Source organism: Schistocerca piceifrons, chromosome 8, assembly GCF_021461385.2.
Source record: "Schistocerca piceifrons isolate TAMUIC-IGC-003096 chromosome 8, iqSchPice1.1, whole genome shotgun sequence".
Taxonomy (NCBI): domain Eukaryota; kingdom Metazoa; phylum Arthropoda; class Insecta; order Orthoptera; family Acrididae; genus Schistocerca; species Schistocerca piceifrons.
The window spans coordinates 35925431-35946329 of NC_060145.1; the positions used below are offsets into that span (position 1 = coordinate 35925431).

The following is a 20899-nucleotide window of genomic DNA, read 5'->3' on the forward strand; positions in this document are numbered from 1 at the left end:
GGAATCTCGCTGTTGAGACATACGAACAAGCCTCGTTAGTAGTAAAACCAGCTAGAAGCCACAACTAAGAAGCTATGGGTGAAACAATCTACAACATTTTGGAGAAGTCCCTAATTTGCCAATGAGACAGCAGTCCGCCTTTTAGAGGAGGACTTGTTCTCTATTTTACGTAATGGCTCTCAAAGCGCCATATGTGTACTAAACTGCCGTGTTTTTAGTCTTCTTTTACATAATGTGCTATGCGAAAATGCTTACAAGGAGTGTTCTAATAAAAGCCCAAGATTTTAATTTTAGATAAAACTTGGTTTTCTGAACAAAGCACTGTAATACTTACTGTTTTATAATGGACAGATTTTGAAATTATACAAGGAAAAAGCATATCCGCTAAATAGCCGCAAAGACTTTGTAACTCACGCGTTATTTTGCTATTAAATCACAGTGGGGCTCTTTCAGCAAAATTTTCAATAACAGTTTTGCACGATTACCGTCGTATTTCGTTGATTCAGTATTTAATTTCGACATTTGAACGGTCTGGGGCTTGATTCCATAAATCAGACATTTCAAAGAACCCTACAGAAACTTGTCCCTAGGTGATGATGATGATAATGATCATGTGTGGTCCATTGGGCGCTCAACTGCGACGTCATCAGACCCCGTATAATGTACCAATTTTTATGCATTCCAAGTTTTTACACAGTCCAGTCGAGCCGCTGTCGGGATTGATGATGAATTGATGAGCACAACACACATATACAGTCCCCAGGCAGACAAAATCCCCAACCCGGCTGAGAATCGAACCCGCGACCCGTGATCCAGAGGCTGCAACGCTAGCCACTAGACCACTAGCTCCGGACATCCATACGTGTTACATTGCAAGATCGTCGCGACCACTTCCAGTCACGAAAACGGGCGATGGCACGATCAGGGTCAGAATCGTGCAAGACAGTCAGTGCCTCACGGGAGGTACGGCCTGTGGTACCTACTTGCTGAAACCACGTGCGTGCAAGAACTTTACCTTCCAATAGACGCACGAAGAAGTGGGCTATCGTAAGGTTCGCCATTTACGGTTATTACATTATTTGGCTCGTTCTCATAGGTAACAGGTCCCATTTTTCTCGAGACCGCAATGCACACCAATGACATGAAGAGATTTCATTGTTCCCTGACCATTCATTTGTTGATTTATTTATTGAGTCCCAAGTGCCACAGTTGAGCCTATTAACGAAGCAATCGAGGTGAAAATGTGACTCGTCCCTGAAGACGATTTTGTCAACAAAATCGGCATTCACTTCTTGTTGTTCAATGATCCAGTTTGTAAACAGTTTGCTGTGCAGTCTGTTCGCAGAAGTCATTGATTCGTTTGGTTTTTGTAAGCATGGAGATAGAAATCATTCATCCGAAAGTACAGTGAAGAGTGGTTATTGAAAAGTCCTGTTCTTATGCACGATGGCGAATCGAGGCCCCAGGAGTAACGCCACAGTTTCGCATACTGCCAGGAGTTTCCTTCCGAACGACCACTACCAGCTCATGTCCTATGTTTTACATCGACAGCTGAATTTTCCAGTTATTCTTTTCATAGCTGATGAATCTGGGACATAATTTCTACCGAAAATAGGACGTACTATACGATTCGAAACGACATACTTGCACCATTTTGATAGCAATGTTTATCAATGAAGACGCGTTGTTGCATCGTGTAGCGTCGTATAGTTAGTAAATCTGTATACTATACACCCCCCTCCCCCCCCCCCCTTGGGGGTCGCAAAGCTTTGCTCGTGGTCGAAGGGGAAACCTATTGCAGCATGGATGGTAACGTATGTTTCCTGACGATCATCTGCTATGGTATGTATGTCACGCGGAAATCACAAGGTTTTTGCAAAGCGCCTAGAGAATTCACTCAGATTCAGATATGGTACTTATTTATAATACTGAAAACGAATTTAATTTAAACCTTTTGAAGAGTTCAAATACGCAAACACTTGCACCAGTGAGGAGCAGCACGATGTCTATCGATCTTCTCCCACTTCTGCGGAATGGAACTAGGGCGGCGAGAGTCACTAAGTCTTGTACAAATAATATTTACCTCCGAGAGGTTTGCAGGCAGAGAGAAAGGGCCACTTCAACTTTCGGGATGGAAAGGCGGTGCAGTGGAAGCGTCTTGTGATTTACTGACAGCTCACGTGCCAATCATCTGCTGTGATAAAAATACCACACGGAACGAGAACAATTTATGAAAGGGCATTTAAATATGCTCAACTTCAAATATGATACAAAATTACTGCAACAACACGCACACAGCTAACATGCAAGTTTGCCACCACTGTTACTACAATGCATTTCAGTAACAAGCTTCGAACCAAACGACAGATCGCCAGGATTGGCAGCAGTGAGACAAGGCACGAGGTACAGCAATTCCTACCTAGCGGATCTAGGATGCCTGACCTCACTGCATGTTGACGTTGTTTCTATTTTCCTAGTTCTGTGACTTCATCGGGATTCCCACAAAATCGTCGTTGCTGATCACCTGGTTAATTTCTCATTTCTTTCGTGTACACTATGTGATCAAAAGTATCCCCCAAAAACATACGTTCTTCATATTAGGTGCATTGTGCAGCCACCTACTGCCAGGTACTCCACATCAGCGACCTCAGTAGTCATTAGACATCGTGAGAGAGCAGAATGAGGCGCTCCACGAAACTCACGCACTTCAAACGTGGTCAGGTGATTGGGTGTCAGTTGCGTCATACGTCTGTACGCGAGGTTTCCACACTCCTAAACATCCCTAGGTCCATTATTTCCGATGTGATAGTGAAGTGGAAACGTGAAGGGACACGCACAGCACAAAAGCGTATAGGCCGACCTCGTCTGTTGACTGACAGAGACTGCCGACAGTTGAAGAGGGTCGTGATGTGTAATAGTCAGACATCTATCCACACCATCACACACGAATTTCAAACTCCATCAGGATCCACTCCAAGTATTATGAAAGCTAGACTGGAGATGAGAAAACTTGGATTTCATGGTCGAGTGCCTACTCATAAGCCACACATCACGCCGGTAAATGCCAAACAACGCCTCGCTTGGTGTAAGGAGCGTAAATATTGGAAGAATGAACAGTGGAAAAACGTTGTGTGGAGTGACGAATCATGGCACACAATGTGGCGATCCCATGGCAGGGTGTGGGTATGGCGAATGCCCGGTGAACGTCATCTGCCAGGGTGTGTAATACCAACAGTAAAATTCAGGGGCGGTGGTGCTATGGTGTGGTCGTGTTTTTCGTGGAGGGGGCTTGCACACCTTGTTGTTTTGCGTGGCACTATCACAGCACAGGCCTACATTAATGTTTTAAGCACCTTCTTGCTTCCCACTGTTGAAGAGCAATTCGGGGATGGCGATTGCATCTTTCAACACGATCGAGCACCTGTTCATAATGCACGGCCAGTGACGGACTGGTTACACGACAATAACATACCTGTAATGGACTGGCCTGCACAGAGTCCTGACCCGAACCCTATAGAACACCTCTGGAATGTTTCGGAACGCCGATTTCGTGCCAGGCCTCACCCACCGAAATCGATACCTCTCCTCAGTGCAGCACTCCGTGAAGAATGGACTGCCATTCCCCAAGAAACCTTCCAGCACTTGACTGAACGTATGCCTGTGAGAGTGGAAGATGTCATGATGGCTAAGGGTGAGCCAACAGCATATTGGATTCCAGAATTACCTTTTGAGTGCGCAAGAAACTTGTAAGTCATTTTCAGTCAGGTGTCCGGATACTTTTGATGACATAGTGTAGTTAATTGTGGAGATTGTCGTGAAGTGAATCATTGTTTTTTGATAGCGCTTTGTAAAAGAGTTGAAAAACATCTCACAAGAAAAACTAGTACCATCATTTGTAAAAATGATGCGAGAGCGTTACAAATCTCATAGAAAGTTTGAAGTGGGACACACTTGCAGATAGACGGCGCGCTAAACAGAAGGGGCTGCTTACTAAATTCCGAAATCCGATCTGCACCGAGGATGTAGAGCATGTATTATTACCACCAACTTTCAAATCGCGCAGTGATCACCATTCAAAGATAAGGGAAATAAGAGCTCGTACTGAGGCGTTCCGACAGTCGTTTTTCCCTCGCGCGATCCGCGAATGGAAGAAAAGGGGGGGGGGGGGGGAATTTGACTTTGGCTCGAATTGTGCCCTCCGCCACACACCGCTTGGTGGCTACTGGAGTATATATGTAGATGTAGAAACATATATACAATTACAATGATATGTTGCTTTCTTTTGACACTGAATGAAAGTAAATGAAATAATCATCCTGCTATTTGTGTCAAAACTAGGGGTTCTGTAACACAAAAACTAAGGTCTACAGAAAATGGTATCTATTTTTTATTAAAATTACGTAAGTGTTACGTCATTGGTTAACATCAATTATGAAACTTGTCCATTTTATACTCGCTGAGAGATAAGCGCGAAGACAATAATCACGTCCGTACTTGCTGGCGTACTCGGACAACTGATTGTAGTGACCGAAAACACGCGACTATGACCTCGCTGACCCGTTCTGATCCCCACGCCTCTCCGGCGGCAAAGGATATAATTATATCTCTGCCCGCAGATCACTGTGACCTCGTTTCACAATGCACTTGATTTCTCGATCACTATAGTATCAATAGAAGGAAAATTAAGTACGGTGTTTTTGAAATCGCTGACATACTTTTATTAAGGTTCTGGGGGTCGCCAGAATATATTTACTTAGAAAGGGGTCGCGTATTCGAAAAGGTTGAAAAACACTGCTGTAGATCCATCACGGTTATCATTTCATTTTATCATGACAGCCAAACTGTCAGCCCACGATGCCTCTTTCCGCTAACCAACCACTCAGGTTCTGCAGGCATTTATAATGCACTACAATAAATGTGCTTGCGTGTACACTTCATATTATTTAACAGTTCTTTGCTCAGTAAAAATACCTGTTCGACTTTCATACAATTTCTGACCACAAGTGTACGAGCAACCTTTTGTATTGCAATATTGACCACTAGATGAGACGAGAGGTGGACCAGCTGGTATGAAATGAGTCGGAGAGTCTTGTATTGTTAGTAGAGAAGCAGTCACAGCAGATTAGGAGAGCAGAGTGATTTCGAACGTGTGGGGGTCAATGGAAGTCACCAGAGTAACACGGATATTTCAAACATTCAACTGTTCGGACATGTAGGAAAGGACGGACCCCACGCATTCATATGACTGATTCGCTTAGCTGGGCAATGGATCTACCTTCTTCAGTGCGGATGCCGTGAGGTGCGACGAGATAGCCCGCGCAGTTGTGATAACGCCGTGTCCCGGATGGCGCAGAAGTTAACGCACCTGTCTCGTAAACAGGTTCGAATCCCGGTCCGGTATAGATTTTCATTAGTCGCAGCTGATTCTTCCCTTCTCCACTTTCAATTTACATATAACGTTATAAGGCTGCCCAAGTCGACAGTTTGTGACGTTACAGTGAAGTAGAAACGCGAATAAACAACCATAGCTGAACCAATAACTGACAGATCTCGTATACTGACGGACAGGGATCATCGACCATTGCAGAAGGTGGTTGTAAAAAAAAGCGTCATGTCAGCGGACAAGTGCCCCTAAGCGCTACCAGCTGTCCGTCTAGCACTATGACTGTGTGTAGGGGGTCCCAGTGGGGTGCAATGGTCAATCACTTGCTCATCAGTGACGCATTTGTGTAGTCAGTGCTAAGTAATGCGTTTAGTGGTGTAAAAAACGATCTCACTGGACATTTGATTGCTGGACACGAGTGGATTTGGAGTGGTGAATCACGCTACACCCTGTGGCAATTCGATTGAAGGATTTGGGTTGAGGGATGCCTCGAATACGTTACCCGCTAATAGTGAACTACAGAGGAGGTGATGTTACGGTATGGGAGGGGGGTTTCGTGTTTCGGGTGTGCTCTTCACATTGCACTTAAGCAACAGCTTAATGCAGAATGATATGAAAACATTTTACAGCTTGGTGTACTGCGTACAATATAGGGACAGTCCAGAGGTGATGAACGTACTAGGATATCAGTGTACCCTTTCATAAACCATTATCCTCGCAGCAAAGGACTGTGGGCAATAATATGCCTGAAATGAAGTGGTCTACCCTGAGCCACCTAATGGAACAGCTTTGAGACGAGTTGGAAAGTCGGCTTCGCTACAGACTGCATCATTACCTTTGCAGGTTTTGGCTGTTAAGAATGGACTACCGTTACTCCACAGACATTCAGACGACTCACTGGAAGTGTACTCAACAGATTTTAAGTCGTCGTAAATATGATGAGTGGACGTACCCGATACTGACGTCCACACTAGATGTACGGTAGCGATACTTTTGATCAGATAATGTATATTTTGCTGTATAGCTTTACGTAATTACACTACTGGCCATTAAAACTGCTACACCAAGAAGAAATGCAGATGATAAACGGGCAATATAATATATTATACTATACATGACATGTGATTACATTGTCACGCAATTTGGGTGCACAGATCCTGAGAAATCAGTACCCAGAACATCCACCTCTGGCCGTAATAACGGCCTTGCTACGACTGGGCATTGAGTCAAACAGAGCTTGTATGGCGTGTACAGGTACAGCTGCCCATGCAGCTTCAACACAATACCACAGTTCATCAAGAGTAGTGACTGGCATATTGTGGCGAGCCAGTTGCTCGGCCACTATTGACCAGACGTTTTTGATTGGTGAGAGATCTGGAGAACGTGCTGGCCAGGGCAGCAGTCGAACACTTTCTGTATCCAGAAAGGCCCGTACTGGACCTGCATCATGCGGTGGTGCATTATCCTGCTGAAATGTAGGGTTTCACAGGGTTCGAATGAAGGGTAGAGCCACGGGTTGTAACACATCTGAAATGTAACGTCCACTGTTGAAAGTGCCGTCAATGCGAACAACAGGTAACCGAGACGTGTAACCAACGGCCATACCATCACGCTTGGTGATACGCCAGAATGGCGATGATGAATACACGCTTCCAATGTGCGTTCACCGCGATGTCGCCAGTCACGGATGCTACCATCATGATGCTGTAAACAGAACCTGCATTGATCCGAAAAAATGACGTTTTGTCATTCGTGCAGCCAGGTTCGTCGTTGAGCACACCAGCAGGTGCTCCTGTTTGTAATTCAGCGTCATAAGTAACCGCAGCCGTGGTCTCCGAGCTGATAGCCTATGCTGCTGCAAACGTCGTCGAACTGTTCGTGCAGATGGTTGTTGTGTTGCAAACGTCCCCATCTGCTGACTCAGTGATTGAGACGTGGCTGCACGATCCGTTACTGCCATGCTGATATGATGCCTGTCATCTCGACTGCTAGTGAAACGAGGCCGTTGGGATCCAGCACGGCGTTCCGTATTACCCCCCTGAAACCACCGATTCCATTTTCTACTAATTGCCGATGTTGCTGTCATTTACTGTCTTGTAAAGTCATCATATGACCAAAACGAATTTGAAAACTATTTAGATAAAATATCTGTAGGGTGCGAAAAGTGGCAATTGACCCAGAATAAAGAAAAGTGTGAAGTTATTCACATGAGTACTAAAAGAAATCAGCTAAATTTCGGTTACGTGATAAGTCACACAAATCTGAAGGGTGTAAGTTCAACTAAATACTTAGGGATTACAGTTACAAATAACCTAAATTGGAACGATCACACAGATAATGTTGTAGGTAGAGCAAACGACAGACGGATTCATTGGTACAACAGGTCTACTAAAGAGACTGCTTACACCACGCTTGTCCGCCCTTTTCTGCAATATTGCTGTTCGGTGTGGGATCCGCATAAGGTGGGACTGACACATGGGAAGGAAAATGTTCAAATAAAGTCAGCTCGTTTTGTATTATCGCGAAATAGGGGAGATAATGCCACAGACATGATACATGAACTGGTGTGGCAATCATTAAAACAAAGGCGTTTTTCGTTGCGACGGGATCTTCTCGCCCGCATCTCGTGGTCGTGCGGTAGCGTTCTCGCTTCCCACGCCCGGGTTCCCGGGTTCGATTCCCGGCGGGGTCAGGGATTTTCTCTGCCTCGTGATGGCTGGGTGTTGTGTGCTGTCCTTAGGTTAGTTAGGTTTAAGTAGTTCTAAGTTCTAGGGGACTTATGACCACAGCAGTTGAGTCCCATAGTGCTCAGAGCCATTTGGGGATCTTCTCATGAAATTTCAATCACCAGTTTTCTCCTCCGATTGTAAAAAGCATTCTGTTGGCACCCACCTATGTTGGGAGAAATAATCATCATTATAAAGTAACAGATATCAGTGCTCGCACAGAAAATTTAAGTGCTCGTTTATCCCGCGCGTCGATCGAGAGTGGAACGGTAGAGAGACAACTTGAAGGTGGTTCATTGAACCCTCTATCAGGCACTTTATTGTGAATAGTATAGTAATCACGTAGGTGTAGATGTAGATGTAGAAGGCAAATGACAACAATGACGAAAACTCTGGTAGATTACAACCAAGTCAGTTGCCGAGATGAACATTTGGACAGACTGGAAAAACCAATACAGATATCAGTGTCCGTCGTACTAAGCTTACGCTTAAAACGGTACAACGAAGCGTATAAACGTGACACGTGGTCGTTGATTCAGCACACTTTGTCGCCAGTGGCAGTAAACGCGCAGAAAGGCTCCAGCTGAAGAGGACGCTGTCAGCTGAGGCGAGCACCGTGTTACGGACTTCCGGCAGGTTGGGACCTCCCGCGGCGTGTAATGGTTTCCCCCCCAGCTGGAGACGGCATTCTGTGCAAATCGTGGCGGGCATTATGCCAGGCGCGAGCATACATTAGCGGCCCCGTCCGTCACGGAGGATGGCGACGCAAAGTGGAGGGGGCGGCCGGCGCGGCGCCCGTCGTGTCTGCACGTCTCACTCCCCTCCCCGCTAATTGGCAGTCAGCTGCCGGCGGGCACCATAGCGAGACCGTCTGCCCACTGGCGAATCGCTCGTGTTGAGGACCAACTGTGGCGACTAAATGGGCCTACTGTCTACTGGCACTGGCAAAAGAAATCTTGGAGCTGAACTGTGAATTTACTTTCAAAACCTTTTCTCAAGAATTTACATTATTTACTAGCGATTCATCAAGACCATTAACACATTTAATCACACCGTGAGCGTGAATGTAGTTGCCAGTGAGTAACAGATGAAAGCAAATTAAATTTTTTCCAAGAATTTATTCCTGTAAGTGCCCCCCCCCTTTTTTTTTTTTTTTTTTTTTTTTAAACAGATTTAAAATTATAATCAGAAAGCATCCTGTAAATCTCAAGTTACAATTTATTCAGAGGCAGAAATAACAAATTTCTTTTGACACTATGAGCTTTCGGGCTGAGAACCTTGCCGCTCCCTTTTAACACGGCCGTAGTCACGACCGCTCACAACAAGCTCTGAAAGACTATACTGGTGCAAATCTGCAACACACCAGACTACTTTATACTATACTAAAAATTTTAACAATTCACACAAACATATAAACTATGCACCCCGTAGGAGGGATGGAAATGGTACAAAACACTCACAATAAAAATTATTTTTCACCGGAAGTGCAACTTGTTTTTAAAAGAACTCTTACGGTGGAAGTGTGGCAACCTTATATACTAAAATGACAATTTAAACAAAAACCCATGAAATGCAGTCTTACACAAAATGTAGAAACATGCTCTACCTTACACATATACCATCTCTCAAGATGATAGGCAAGATAAAAACACATTTCAGGAATTCGTCCTTCTCACCTTAAGCAATAAATTCTTTAACACCGAATCCGACAAACATGACAGAGGCAGCTATTAATTTATGGCAGACCGACAGACAGACAAACAGACACTAACTGCCTAACAAATGAGGACGGGAGAGAAACGAGCAAGCTGGGGACGAGAGACTGACCAAGAGAACCAGTAGAATTTAACAACTAAATGAAACAATACATCACGAATCACTTAACTTCTAATAAACTGCGATGTCTGGCGAAGACCTGGCGCAGCTTCCCCAAAACGCTTTCCCGAACCGTCCGCTGCCAGCCGCTTCAACGGACGCAGGAAGGCGCGCCGATCTCCCGTCTCACGGCGTCGCAGCTCGCACCGGCCAGACCGATGTCGTGGTTTGACTCTGTTGCTCTCGTGTCGGCCGCGAAGCCACTGCCCCTCGCTATACGGCGCGGCCCACTGGACTGACGTGGCGACCTCAGATGCGCCGACACTCAAGACTGACAAGTCATCTCGTGTCTCAGTGCGTGACCGACCAACCGATCGATCCAACCGCCAATGCCCATTGCCTGAGCAAACTCGAGCAGACTGGCGGCCTAACAGATACTAGCACTCCGGACGACAGACAGACACTGACTGCCCCACACTGACCCGGCTGACCAACTCACCCCCTGGCGAGCTTATCGCGTCCCTTTAATGCACGTGAACAGACAACCTTTCCTCTTTCCCACCAGAGGGAGACACCAAAGCTGCGATTGCCACAGCGGCGCCACCGCCAGAAACGGAGAGCGACTGCTTCACGTTACGCACTCCGGCACGCTCTTCAAAACCGCAAATTTTACCACGGCTTAGGGGTGCTGCCTCATTTTTCTTGGAACGTACGCTCGATAAATTTTGATACTGAAGTTATCTGCGATGTGCAACACCTCTATTCTAGAGCATCTCTTTGCAGAGTTGGATGAGCAGCTCCAAAGGCTCTCGCGCTTACGAAACAGATCTTCTATTGGAGTTATCTGGTAAAAGCCACAGACCGTCGAGCAGTATTCAAGAAACGGTTGAGCGAGGGTGTTAATTTTTTGTGGATGAATTACATTTCCATAGGATTCTTAGAACGTCTCGTTAGTAGAGCAGCTGGAGGAAACTACGGAGTATGTTACATTGTCGTTCCACTTCACATCACGCCTGTCGCATACTCCAAAACATTTTGAGTTAGTGACTGTTTCCAGTGACTTATCGCCAGTCACGTAAGCGCACAACAGTGGCTCTTTCCGTATATTTATGCACGATATTTTACAATGGACCTGCCTCTGTAGCCGAAATCGCGAACGGTCGCCCGTGAAATCACGAGTAGTTCGGAGTTAGTTGATTCGATTCCTGATGGCGTAAGAAATTTGACCGGTAGGGGGAAGGTAGTGCCTGATCATCAGACTATGCACCCAATGTGTTGGGTATTGGGCTGACTTCCAAACCTTTTCACGGCGTCTCATGCAATGAGGGCATGTGACACTGTTTGTTGGGGTCGTCTCACTGGATATGGACAACAAGCCCGGGCGATCCCCTTAGACACCCATTACCCAAGCCAGTGCAAACATAAAACTACGCTACACAGATAATTATCGCAGACATCCACACGACAAGTATACACACCTAACTCTTCACAACCGATGAGACATCAGTTGCCTAGAAAGTAAAGCTTCGCATTTTTTTTTCTCAGCCCAAAACAATGTTAGGAGTGCGAAACGTTGCGTATGTATTACTTGAAGTCTTCTGAGTGAGCGCGTCAATTTTCCGTCACTTCTGATAGATAGCGCAGCTGCAGGACATTTTCAAAATGACGTCTGTAGGTGATGTACGTTACAAGCAACGTGCCGTCATTGAATGCCTCACTGCAGAGAAAGAAACTGTGGGGAGTATTCACAAACGCTTGTGCAACGTCTATGGAGCATCATCTGCTGTCGACAGTTGCTGGGCACAGAGGGTGAGGTCTTCAGAATGCGGTTCGGCGGAGCTCCACGATTTACAGCTCTCGGGGAGACCATCCACGGCTAATACACCTGACAGTTGCAGCGAGCAGACGATGTAATTCGCGAGGACAGACGCAATACGACTCGGCACTTGGCGCTAAGTCTGTCAATCAGCAAAGAAAGTGTGGATACAATTATCCGCTCTTGGATATTCAAAAGTGTGTGCAAAACGGGTCCTGGGTCTCTAACGGTGGATCACAAATGGCACAGAAAAAAAGTCTTAATTTGTTTAACGTTTTGAAGCTGAGGGGGAGCACTTCATTTTCCGGGTTGTGACAGGTGATGAAACCTGGGTTCACAATTCTAGGCCCGAAACAAAACGACCGTCTTTGGAAAGGCGCCTTTCCCACTCCTCACAGAAGAAAAAATTCAAAGCAACTGCTTCCGTCGGTAATGTCATGATCACCGCGTTCTGCGACTGTGAAGGTGTGATCCTCACTGATGTGACGCCAAGAGGCGGTACCATTAATTCAGAAGCATATGTCGACACAATAACAAAACTAAAGACCCGCTACAGGCGACTCTGGCGCCACAGTAACCACGAGATGTTCTGCTGCAATACGATAGCGATCGGCCCCGCACAAGACTGAGGACTGGTGAACAGTTCGCAGAACAGGGATGGCAATATCACGCCATCCACTATACGGCCCAGACCCAGTCCCCTCGGACTTCCTCTTGTTTTGGCCATTAAAGGATGCCATTCATGGAAGACATTTTGAGGACCATGAGGTAGTCGTTGGTTGGTTGTTTTGGGGAAGGAGACCAGACAGCGTGGTCATCGGTCTCATCGGATTAGGGAAGGATGGGGAAGGAAGTCGGCCGTGCCCTTTCAGAGGAACCATCCCGACATTTGCCTGGAGTGATTTAGGGAAATCACGGAAAACCTAAATCAGGGTGGCCGGACGCGGGATTGAACCGTCGTCCTCCCGAATGCGAGTCCAGTGTCTAACCACTGCGCAACCTCGCTCGGTATATGAGGTGGTGATTCACACAGTGAAGCACTAGTTCCGCTGCTAGAACAAGGACTGGTACCGACAGGGCATACACGCCCTTGGTTCACGCTGGAGGAAGGCCACAGAACGGGATGGAGATTACGCGGAAAAATAGGGTGTGCAGATAAAACACATTTCATTAGTATGTGTAATTCTCATTATGTTCAAACAGGAATTGGTGGAGAAAATAAAGTGCAGTTCATTACTTTCTGGGCAGCCCTCAAGAAATAGGATCGCGGTTCCCGCACCTTTCCCCAAAGCTGCTTTCCCGAAAACGGGCTCATTTAGACTTCTTATTATGTAGAGGACCACATGCCACTTCCTGCACCAAGCATCATTGCTTTTCAGATCTTCCTGCTGTTCGCTACAATTTTCTGTCTCTGTGACTTTCGTACGTAATATAGCATCATCTGTGAACAACCACACTGATCTTCCAATGTTATCTTCCAGATCATTTACTCGTATACAGTTCAATTGTTGTGAGTAACAATCTTATTAGGAGCTTTTTTAGGAACTCCAAAAGTTACTTTTACATCGCACAGTTCCCTGACATTAGGAACAACGTAATGAACTACGTCTGCCAGAAAATCCTGAATCCAGTTTCACCGCTGGTCGGATATTCGGTCAGCTGGCACGACACGTTCCGTATAGTGAAGAGTACTCCCCGTTAAGCCGAGAACAGAGTTGCATAGTTAGTAGTATCATTAAAGCAGGTTTGATCCTTCCCCATCTTACTTTAGTGCTAACAGAGATATCGAAAAACCACTGATATTTAGACTTTACGTTCCACTCCATAATGTTGACACAGCCGGTTGCAATAATTAGCCATTCTCTTTCGTTGTTTACTCATTTGATGATAATTCTATTGTACGTTTATAGTAGATTCTTACTAAACACATAGAAACTCTTAAGAAGTTCATACTTTCGTAGAGTTTCAATTCATTCATCCTTGCTAGGTCGGACGATATATATAACCACCAAAAGGTGGTTTTTCATTACTGATTTATTTCAGAGGCAGCCGGTTTCGGCACTCCCTTATGCCATCATCAGGCTCTCTGTGGTAACACAGTGGCTGAGCTTGTTTTGCCAGACAAAATATAATGCAAAAGCGAACCGTAGTGCACTCAGATTGTTTACAAGTGTCCAGCCAAGTTAAATACGTTGTGCAAATACTGGTTGACTTTGGCATGATATTTTGTCTGGAAATACAGGCTCAGCCACTATGTTACCATAGAGAACATGTTGGTGGCATTAGGAATGTCGAAACTGACTGTCTCTGTAATAAATCCTATATAAAAATACAGCTGTTGCTTTATTTATTTGTGGATAATTCGACTGATGCTCGTCAACAGATTTATAGAGTCTTCCTCCCAATGTGAACAGGGAACGAAGTCTGTACACTGCTTAAATGTATCATGTGCATCCTGTGGTATTGTTTTACTGGAATATTTGTTATTTTTGTGGTATGTTGCACTTCTTTCGTGTTACAAAGAATCTGACTGCCTGGCTATGATTTCTGAACAGATGTTAGTCGTGTCGCCTTCGACTAGGAGCAAATGGCTCGAATATTAATTGTGTAAAAAATATTACCATCATATTCGCGGCAGCAAGAATTAAGGAATGGTGGTTGTTAATTCTTGATCACCAGATATTACCCAACTCTCTTGGACTCACTTGTAATGACGACTGTCGGATTTGTACACTACAAAAATCTCTTGGAGTCACTTTTAATGACAACCAGTCTGTAGGATTTGTACATTAGCCTCTGCAGCTCCCGAACCCTCGATCTGAGAGCGAGAAGTCTGTGTTCCTGTGATAGTACGTACTCTCTTCCTTCACTTTCACGTCACCGAACGAGGTGTCACAGTGATTAGAAGAGTCGACTCGCATGTGGGCGCAAGACTCTTCCAATTTATGTCCGAGCCTCCTCATTTAGGGTTTTCCAGTTGTTCTCCCAAACCGGTTATGGAAAATGCCACGATGGTTCCCTGGGAAGGACACGGCAGATTTCCTCCTCAATCCTTCCCCGTCTCTAATGACCTAGTTGTCGGAGAACGTTGACCCCTGATCATCCTTACGTCCATTTCTTGTCGTCTTATCGTCATCGTCAACAGAACAGAACCGTACGCAGACTCATCACACATGTACACTAAACAGTTGTGCTTTAGAGACCCTGTGGAATGCTAGCTTTTCTTTTACCTTCCGACTGGTCTGATGCAGCCCGCCACGAGTTCCTCTACTATGCCAACGCCTCCTGTTATTTACCGGATGTATTCCAATCTCTGCCTTCCTCTATGGTTTTTACCCTCTATAGCTCCCTCCAGTAGGTTGGAAATTAATCGATGGTCCTATCATCCTGTCTTCTTCTTGTCAGTGTTTTCCATGTATTCCCTTCCTGCCGCTCGGAGTGGGCGAGCGGTTAGAAGCGCTATGTCAGTGACTGCACGGCCCCTCCCGCCGGAGTTTCGAGTCCTCCCTCGGGCATGGGTGTGTGTGTTGTTCTTAACATACGTTAGTTTAAGTAGTGTGTAAGTCTAGCGACCGATGACCTCTGCAATTTGGTCCCTTAAGAACTCACACACATTTGAACAGTCAGAACATTACTTTCCTCGCCGATTCTGCAGAGAACATCCTCATTCCTTACCTTACCAGACCAACTAATTTTCAACATTCTTCTGTAGCACCACATCTCAAATGCTTCGCTTCTCTTCTGTTCTGGTTTTCCGTAGTCCATGTTCCGCTACCATTCAATGCTACCTCAAAGGCCTATGTTTCGTAATAGACTTCCCTTGGCCAGGAATGCCCTTTTTGCCACCGCTGCTCTGCCTTTTATGTCCTCATTGATCCGTCCATTATGGTTGGTTTTTCTGCGTAGGTAACAGAATTACCTAACTTTGTCTACTTTGTGATCCACAATTCATATTTTAGTTTCTCACTATTCTCACTCTGCTGCTTGTCGTTAGTTTCTCTTTCTTCTATTTACGCATAATGCATATTTTGTACTCAACAGATCCTGTAATTCATCTTCATTTTCACTGAGGAAAGCAACGTCATCAGCGAATCTTATCGTATATGTCCTTTCACTCTGAATGTCAATCCTACTCCTGAACACTTCTTTTAGTTTCGTCAGTGGTAAAAACATCCGACAACTAGGACATTAGACTGACGAGGAAATCTGCCTGTAAAAACCACTGACGAAACTAAAAGAAGTGTTCAGGAGTAGGATTGACATTCAGAGTGAAAGGACATAAATGATAAGATTCGCTGATGACGTTGCATTCCTCAGTGAAAATGAAGATGAATTACAGGATCTGTTGAGTACAAAATATGTATTATGCGTAAATAGAAGAAAGAGAAACTAACGACAAGCAGCAGAGTGAGAACAGTGAGAAACTAAAATACGAATTGTGGATCACAAAGTAGACAAAGTTAGGTAATTCTGTTACCTACGCAGAAAAACCAACCATAATGGACGGATCAATGAGGACATAAAAGGCAGAGCAGCGGTGGCAAAAAGGGCATTCCTGGCCAAGGGAAGTCTATTATGAAACATAGGCCTTTGAGGTAGCATTGAATGGTAGCGAAACATGAACAACTGAAAACCAGAACAGAAGAGAAGCGAAGCATTTGAGATGTGGTGCTACAGAAGAATGATGAAAATTAGTTGGTCTGGTAAGGTAAGGAATGAGGATGTTCTCTGCAGAATCGGCGAGGAAAATAATGTTCAGAATGTTCAAATGTGTGTGAGTTCTTAAGGGACGGTGTATAGATGAACAGTAGGTGCCAAAGACTACGTCCTGTCATACACACTTTTTAATCCGAGCACCTCGTTCTTGGTCTTCCAGTCTTATTGTTCCTTCTTTGTTCTAACACATATTCTACATTCTCTACAGCTTATCCCTGTCTTTCACAGAATTTCAAACATCTTGCACAATTTTACATTACACATCGTTTTTTCCAGATCTACAAATCCTATGAACATGTCTTGATTTGTCTTTAGTCTTGCTTCTACTATCAATCGTAACGTTTGACTGCCTCTCTGATGCCTTTACCTTTCCCAATGCCAAACTGATCGTCATTTAGCACATACTCCATTTTCTTTTCTTCTCCTCTGTGGCCGGCCGCGGTGGCCGAGCGGTTCTAGGCGCTTCAGCCTGGAACCACGTGGCTGCTACGGTCGCAGGTTCGAATCCTGCCTCAGCACGGATGTATGTGATGTCCTTAGTTTAGTTAGGTTTAAGTAGTTCTAAGTCTAGGGCACTGATGACCTCGATATTAAGTCCCATAATGCTTAGAGCCATTTGAACCCTTTACCTTCATATAATCAACAGTCGACTAGGTCACGTTTAGAAGGTTTGAATTGTGCCAAGATGGATTTGTCACTAAAGTTACATCCAATGATTAGTCCACGTCTGAAGTCAATACTCATTGCCTTGTCTTTTTTTTTTTTTTTTTTTTTTGAGTTATCAGACTCCTAGTGTCATGGAAAAATTATTGCAAGAGCTAAACAACATTTGAAGTAGAAAACTAATGTGATTTTTAATGGTACTGTGAGGGGAAAACTTTTATTTGTACTTCCAATTTGGAATGGGCTCCATCTTCCCTTTCAGTCCTTACAAAAATTACTAGAGAGGGATACATTTTCCAGTGTCGGGTTACAGTGATGGGTTGTCAAAATTCTACGTGGCTGGCTTTAATCTCAGTCGTGCTCACATTAGTGTATCTTGAGAACTGCGAAGTTGCTTTGCATCTGGGGGCAGATATGCTCAATAATGTTTATGTCTTGGGAGTTCGGTGGCCAATGGAAGTGCTTAAACTCAAAATGTTCCTGGAGCAACTGTGTGGCAATTATGGACGCGTGGTACGTCGCATTGTCCTGCTGGAATTGCCCAAGTCCGTCGGAATGCATAATGGACATGAATGGATGCAGATGATCATACAGGATGCCAACGTGCGTGTCACCTGTCAAAGTCGTATCTAGACGTATCAACAGTCCTGTATCACTCCAACTGCGCACGCCCCACACCAATACAGAGCCTTCACCGGCTTGGACAGTCCCTTGCTGACATGCAGGGTCAATGAATTCGTGAGGTTGTCTCCATACCCGTACACGTCCAGGCGCTCGACACATACACAGCAACGTAGCACGTATTTATCAAATTCGTGCGGGACATCAGTAGTCAGCTGATTCCATTCGACACAGAGCTTCCACGAACAGATCCTTGGTGCACAGTATGGTAACTGGCAACATCTGTCTCACAAGGCGCGGGCAACAAGGTCGAGGCTCATGCCAATATTGTTGGTCATATGTCTCCCAAAGACGGCGCCCCACCCATCAGAGAGAGAGAGACAGACAACTAACCGAAAATATAGGGAACTGAAAATAAGATTACAACTCCGATAAACGCTTAAGTGTAAGTACACTATTGGCCATTAAAATTACTACACCACGAAGATGACGTGCTACAGATGCGAAATTTAACAGACAGGATGAAGATGCTGTGATATGCAAATGATTAGCTTTTCACAGCATTCACACAAGGTTGGCGCCGGTGGCGACACCTGCAACGTGCTGACATGAGGAAAGTTTCCAACCAGTTTCTCATACACAAACAGCGGTTGACCGGCGTTGCCTGGTGAAACGTTGTTGTGATGCCTCGTGTAAGGAGAAGAAATGCGTACCATCACGTTTCCGACTCTGATATACGTCGGATTGTAGACTCTCGCGATTGCGGTTTATCGTATCGTGACATTGCTGCTCGCGTTGGTCGAGATCCAATGACTGTTAGCTGAATACGGAATCGGTGGGTTCAGGAGGGAAATACGGCACGCCGTGCTGGACCCCAACGGCCTCGTATCACTAGCAGTCGAGATGGCAGGTATCTTATCCACATGACTGTAACGGATCGTGCAGCCACGTCTCGATCCTTGAGTCAGCAGATGGGGACGTTTGCAAGACAAGAACCATCTGCACTATCAGTTTGACGACTTTTGTAGCAGCATGGACTATCAGCTGGGAGACCATGGCTGCGGTTACGCTTGACTCTGCATTACAGACAGGAGCGCCTGCGATGGTGTACTCAACGACGAATCTGGGTGCACGAATGGCAAAACGTCATTTTCTCGGATGAATCCAGGTTCTGTTTACAGCATCATGATGGTCGCATCCGTGTTTGGCGACGTCGTGGTGAATGCACGTTGGAAGCGTGTATTCGTCATCGCCATACTGGCGTATCACCAAGCGTGATGGTACGGGGTGCCATTGGTTACACGTCTCGGTCACCTCTTGTTCGCCTTGACGGCAGTTTTAACAGTGGACGTTACATTTCAGATATGTTACGATCCGTGGCTCTACCCTTCATTCGATCCCTATGAAACCCTACATTTCAGCAGGATAATGCACAACTGCCTGCTGCAGGTCCTGTACAGGCCATTCTGGATACAGAAAGTGTTCCACTGCTGCCCTGACCAGCACACTCTCCAGATCTCTCACCAATTGAAATGTCTGGTCAATGGTGACCGAGCAACTGGCTCGTCACAATATGCCAGTCACTACTCTTGATGAACTGTGGTATCGTGTTAAAGCTGCGTGGGCAGCTGTACCTGTACTCGCCATCCAGGCTCTGTTTGACTCAATGCCCAGTCGTATCAAGGCCGTTATTACGGCCAGAGGTGGTTGTTCTGGGTACTGATTTCTCAGGATCTATGCACGCAAATTGAGTGAAAATGTAATGACATGTCAGTTGTAGGGTAATATATTTGTCGAATGAATACCGGTTTATCATCTGCATTTCTTCTTGGTATAGCAATTTTCATGGCCAGTAGCGTATGTTGAACTCTAGCGATCGGAACACAACAGTGAGAAATTAACAAGACCAGTACAGTAACTTGTACGATGGGTAGGGGCGGAAGTGAGTGAGGGGGGACTTGGTGTTTCCATGCACTCTACATCTAGATCTACATGATTACTCTGCAATTCACATTTAAGTGCTTTGCAGAGGGTTCATCGAACCACAATCATACTATCTCTCTACCATTTCACTCCCAAACAGCGCGCGGGAAAAACGAACACCTAAACCTTTCTGTTCGAACTCTGATTTCTCTTATTTTATTTTGATGATCATTCCTACCTATGTAGGTTGGGCTCAACAAAATATTTTCTCACACGGAAGAGAAAGTCGGTGACTGAAATTTCGTAAATAGATCTCGCCGCGACGAAAAACATCTTTGCTTTAATGACTTCCATCCCAAGTCACGTATCATATCTGCCACACTCTCTCCCCTATTACGTGATAATACAAAACGAGCTGCCCTTTTTTGCACCCTTTCGATGTCCTCCGTCAATCGCACCTGGTAAGGATCCCACACCGCGCAGCAATATTCTAACAGAGGACGAACGAGTGTAGTGTAAGGGGTCTCTTTAGTGGACTTGTTGCATCTTCTAAGTGCCCTGCCAATGAAACGCCTTCCCCAGAATATTATCTATGTGGTCCTTCCAACTGAAGTTGTTCGTAATTTTAACACCCAGGTACTTAGTTGAATTGCCACCCTTGAGAATTGTACTATTTATCGAGTAATTTTGGAACTCATGTGGATCACCTCACACTCTTCGTTACTTAGCGTCAACTGCCACCTGCCACACCATACAGCAATCTTTTCTAAATCGCTTTGCAACTGATACTGGTCTTCGGATGACCTTACTAGATGGTAAATTACAGCATCATCTGCGAACAACCTAAGAACTGCTCAGATTGTCACAGAGGTCATTTATATAGATCAGGAACAGCAGAGGTCCCAGGACGCTTCCCTGGGGAATACCTGATATCACTTCAGTTTTACTCGATGATTTGCCGTCTATTACTACCAACTGCGACTTTCCTGACAGGGAATCACGTATGCAGTCGCACAACTGAGACGATACCCCATAGGCCCGCAGCTTGATTAGAAGTCGCTTGTGAGGAACGGTGTCAAAATCTTTCCGGAAATCTAGAAATACGGAATGAACTTGAGATCCCCTGTCGATAGCGGCCATTACTTCGTGCGAATAAAGAGCTAGCTCCGTTGCACAAGAAAGATGTTTTCTGTAACCATGCTCATTACGTATCAATAGATCGTTCCCTTCGAGGTG

General features: G+C 45.3%; 1 protein-coding gene across 1 annotated transcript in view; it reads left to right on the forward strand.

Annotated features, from left to right (window-relative positions):
- LOC124711549 (collagen alpha-1(I) chain-like) overlaps positions 1-20899 on the forward strand; it is a 125898-nt gene that overhangs the window by 16256 nt on the left and 88743 nt on the right. The gene's annotated exons all lie outside the window — the stretch shown is intronic.